Below are 5,264 nucleotides of genomic sequence, written 5' to 3'. Positions count from 1 at the left end.
CACAAGGTGATACAACATATTGGTGGACGTTGTAAATAGAAGTTATTTATATATATATATATGTTTGTTTTTTGTGTTCATATGTTTTGTGTGATACTTACCTGATGCATGTTGCATAGTAATCTGTTGGTGACATTGTGTAATAAAGGGCCTGTTGCATGTTGCATAGTGATCTGTTAGTGACATTGTGAATAAATCGGTCTTATACATGTTGCATAGTGACATTGTGTATATATATTCAGTTATGAAACATTGTGTTTATGCATTGTGAATGAGATATTCACCTTGCATTTTGATTTATGTACATTGTGCTGTGTGTATATTTTGCGTTGTGAATCCATTTAAGGATGTGTTAATTGTTTTGAATAGGACAACTGGCTGTGGTGCAAATTTGTGTTTAACACTTGAAATCCTGATTTATTCAGATACGGATCCATTGATCGCCCGTTACACGTTACATAAGTAACAATTTATCTTTAAATGCAAAGCCAGACCAACAGGCATTTTCCTTTATTTTGTTGGATCTCTTTAATCAAGAAAATGAAATGTTTTAAGTCACCTTCGAGGTCTTGAAGTCGAGATGCATTGTACATTTTTCTGCCAAAATTCCTAGCAAATAGTCGTATAGGGTCATTGCCAGGAAGAATAGTTATCAAAGGTACCAGGATTATAATTTAATACGCCAGACGCGCGTTTCGTCTACATAGGACTCATCAGTGACGCTCAGATCAAAATAGTTATAAAGCCAAACAAGTACAAAGTTGAAGAGCATAGAGGACCCAAAATTCCAAGAAGTTGTGCCAAATACGGCTAAGGTAATTTTTGTTTGGGAAAAGAAAATCCTTAGTTTTTCGAAAAATTCATAGTTTTGTAAACAAGAAATTTATAAAAAAAAAGACCATATAATTTATATTCATGTCAACACCGAAGTGCTGACTACTGGGCTGGTGATACCCTCGGGGACGAAGAAGTGGCATTTGAAGACGTGTTAATAAATTACGTATATCAGTTGGTAGATATCCTCGTAAAATGTTATGTGTGACCTGTATAAAATCATATTCATCCTGACGCATAACTTCATCAATGACTGTTTTGTGTCTAAATATATTTTTTTAAACATCAAACTTGAAACAAGTCACCAGGGTCCTGGTTGAGTAAATATGGAACTACGGGGATCTGAAAAAAATTCCTGATCCAATTACTTGAATACCTCTAAAATATTCATCTTTACCCTGATTGTCCTACAGACATATTAAATCTGGTTAAAAAGTTCAGCTGAAAGCATTTAATTTTCATCTAAAATCTAAACATTTGTTTGCTGTATGTTCAATTTATATTTTTGAAATTATTTGTCAGTCAACTTTTGCCAGAATTTATCGTTTCAAAAATGACGATCAGCTATTCCTGACCAGAAATGTACATTAATCACACCTATATTTAAGGAAGCCACTCCTGTTGTTCCAGTGACTGCTACCGTTCCCCTTTTTTAGTACTTGTTCAATTTCACAAACCAAATGGCTATTCCCTGTTCCACTCTGGTCTAAAATCAATCGGTTATGGCCATGTTCAACCACGTCCAATGCTGTAATTTGTTTAATATTCATTGTGGTATGGAACGCCGTGGCTGTCTTCTGGTGTACCTAAATCTAATATGTACAGTGATACTCTTAATCTAGCAGACGATATTTTGTTGCATGTCGGTTTCCAGGAGGAAAACGTCCGTCAAAAATATCTGCGTTCTTTTTTTGTCGAGTCGCAGAAAGCTCGACATGGGGATAGTGATCCGGCGGCGGCGTTAATTAACTTCTTAAAAGCTATATATTTTATGCTTCATACTTTGCATATAGATGCCTTATGTACCGTAGTTTCCATCTGTCACATGTCCATTGTCCTTGACCTCATTTTCATGGTTCAGTGACTACTTAAAAAAAAGATAATTTCTCTCTTATTAGGATAACTATATTTGGTATGTGCGTACCTTGAAAGATTCTCGTGCTCGTCAGACAGTTTTCACTTGACCTCGACCTCATTGAATGGATCAGTGAACAAGGTTTAGTTTTGGTGGTCAAGTCCATATATCAGATACTATATGCAATAGGTGTACTATATTTGGTGTATGGAAGGATTGTATGGTGTACGGGTCCAACTGGCAGATGTCATCTGACCTTGACCTCATTTTTATGGTTCAGTGGTTTTAGTTAAGTGTTTGTGTTTTGGTCTGGGTTTTCTATACTGTATGCAATAGGTCTACTATATTTGGTGTATTGAATGATTGTAAGGTGTACATGTCCAACTGGCAGTGTTATCTGACCTTGACCTCATTTTCATGGTTCAGTGGTCAAAGTTAAGTTTTTGAGTTTAGGTCTTTTTTCTAATACTATATGCAATACTAGTACGTCAACTATATTTGGCGTATGGAAATATTTTATGATCTATGAATTTGACTGTCCCTCTGGTATCTTTCGTCCCTCTTTTATGATGTACATGTCAGTCTCGCAGGTTTTATTTCATCTTGACCTCATTTTCACGATTCATTGCTCAGTGTTAAGTTTTTGTGTTTTGGTCTATTTTTCTTGAACTATAAATAATATGTCAATTATATAAGTTGTATGAAAGGGTCGTTAGCTGTACATGTCTGCCTGGCATGGTTCATTTGACCTTGACCTGATTTTCATGGTTCATTGGTCAATGTTTATTTTTATTTGATAACTCTGTTTCTTAGAAACTATAAGTATGATAAGCAATTGGTCAACGATATTTAGTGTATTGAATGATTGCAAGGTGTACATGTATTTCTCGTTAGATTTATATGACTTTGACCTCATTTCTTGGATCATATTAAGTTTATGTGATAGTTGTAGTGAAGCTTTATATTTAGGACTATCAACATAATATCAATGGTTAGTAAGGAAGGCGAACAGTTCAGCGTGTGCATTCTTGTTTTCGACAATTTCCGTTATTGATTTCCCGACTTTTACTACATCATCATAATGATACAACCACTGAACATAAAGTTCATTGAGCCGAGTATAATACTGATGCTTTTACTGAACATAATGAATAATCCACCGAATATAAAGAAAACGGGACCACTGAAGGTAATACATAATGTACTGCAAATAATATTGAATCTACTGAACATAATGTCGAAAGTACTGAACATAATGAAAATCCACTGAATATAACGTCAGAAGTACCGAACATAATTTAATTATCACGGTATATAACCATGAACTACTGAACATGATAACCAAAGCACCGAATATAATGTAAAAACTACTTAACATAATGTCAAAACTATTGAACATAATATGAAAACTACTGAACATAATAGAAATACTACTGAACATAAAGCACCGAACATATTAAACAATCAACATCAGAAGACCGTCATGGCGTTCTATGCACGTGTACACAACGTTAGACATGTAGAAACAAAGGTGGATTTAAAAAAAAAATGACCAAATCTTCACACATTTATTTTTAGCCAGCTAATTGACCAATCAGAAACCAAGATATCTAATTTGAATATTCACTACGAATCTTATTTTTCCAATCGGTTGTTGGTATACAAAAACAATTACGTTGACCTGCGTGGGAGGCCTGCTACGAATAATTCCGACAACAAAGTTGGTTGTGTCTGACACTATTCTGTAGATAAATCAATTTAAATTTTCGACATTATTTTTTTAGGGGGGTTGGGTTGACAACAAAGAAATTGCAATATAACGGAAGTTCGCCACCGGATGATATTTTTTTTCAATAATGCGATTTAAGTACCTTATGTTATGATGAGGTGTAAAGGAGGTAATGTCTCAGATAAAAGTGTCAGGGAAACTATCACATGGCCGCTGATTGAGTACTGACAGAAAATCAAAAGTAGCAGGAGTATTGACAAAAGAAGCAATAGTGCACGGTTGCTGCAAGAGTATTGACAAAGTTTGCGATATTGCATGGCCGCTGCACGAGTATTGACAAAGAATAAAAAATCACATGGACTCTGTGTGAATATTGACAAAGTATAAAATATCATATGGCCGCTGCAAATGTATTGGCAAAGGATAAACTATCGCACTATACTATATATATTTTAAATGATAAGTGATGGAAATGTACCAATCAAGTATTACTCTTTTTCCTTCAGTGTGCGATTTCGGCTTGGTATTAAAAGAAAAATGTACCGGCAACTGTTGTAAATTTACACGAGACTCGCATAAGAAAACAGCAAATTCATAACCACTCCGTAACATTTCAAAACCAATCAACAATGAAATATCTTATACAACTATTTAGTAAGCCTGCAACAATTTTGATGTTAATGCGATCTGTAGCGATCCTACATTTCTCTTCAATACACCCCGTGGTAGCTGGGAGGGTTGAGAGATTACAAAACATGTTTATACCCGCCGCATTTTTGCGCCTGTCCCAAGTCGGGAGTCTCTACCCTTTTTAGTCTTGTATGTTTTTTTTTTTTATTTTATTTCATTTATATGTTTTGGAGTTTAGTATGACATTGATTTTCACTGAACTTGTACACAATTTTATTTAGGGGCCAGCTGAGGACCATCTCCGGTTGCGGGATGTTCTCACTGTGTTGAAGACCCATTGGTGGCCTTCGGCTGTTGTCTGCTCTTTTGTAGGGTTGTTGTCTCATTGACATATTCCCAATTTCCATTCTCATTTTTATTTAAATTGTTAATTTGTTCTCGTCTTGAACATAAACATGTTTAGCCCCGCCACATATTTGCGCCTGTCCCAAGTCAGGAGCCTCTTGCCTTGTTAGTCTTATATGGTTTTTAATTTTCTTTTATATATTTAGTATGATGTCTATTAAAACTGAACTAGTACATATTAGGTCGGGTCGTTGTCTCTTTGACGCATTCGTCATTTCCATTCTCAATTTTATGAACGAATTGCTACTGGACGTAAATCAAGCAGCAATCAATCCTGTGTAGATACCCTTACTACCCTGTCACTTATTAAATGTTCCTGATGTAATAAAAAAACAGTTTGTTGTCATGTTTACAAACTCGTGTTTTTATACTTCTATAGAAATACTAAAATTGAATTTGGAAATGGGGAAAGTGTCAAAAAGACAACAACCCAACCATAGGGCAGTCCAAGGCCACCAAAGGGTCTTCAACAAAGCAAAAAAAAGCGCACCCGGAGGCTGGCTTCAGCTGGCATTTAACAAAAATGTGCTAATCAATGACGTATTTTGAAATCACTAGCTTACATAAGTCTTAGTAAAAAATAAAGTTAAC

The sequence above is a fragment of the Mytilus californianus genome, unplaced genomic scaffold, assembly GCF_021869535.1.
Source record: "Mytilus californianus isolate M0D057914Y unplaced genomic scaffold, xbMytCali1.0.p SCAF_12, whole genome shotgun sequence".
Taxonomy (NCBI): domain Eukaryota; kingdom Metazoa; phylum Mollusca; class Bivalvia; order Mytilida; family Mytilidae; genus Mytilus; species Mytilus californianus.
The sequence above is the reverse complement of the archived record's forward strand: the minus strand, read 5'-3'. Positions refer to the sequence as shown.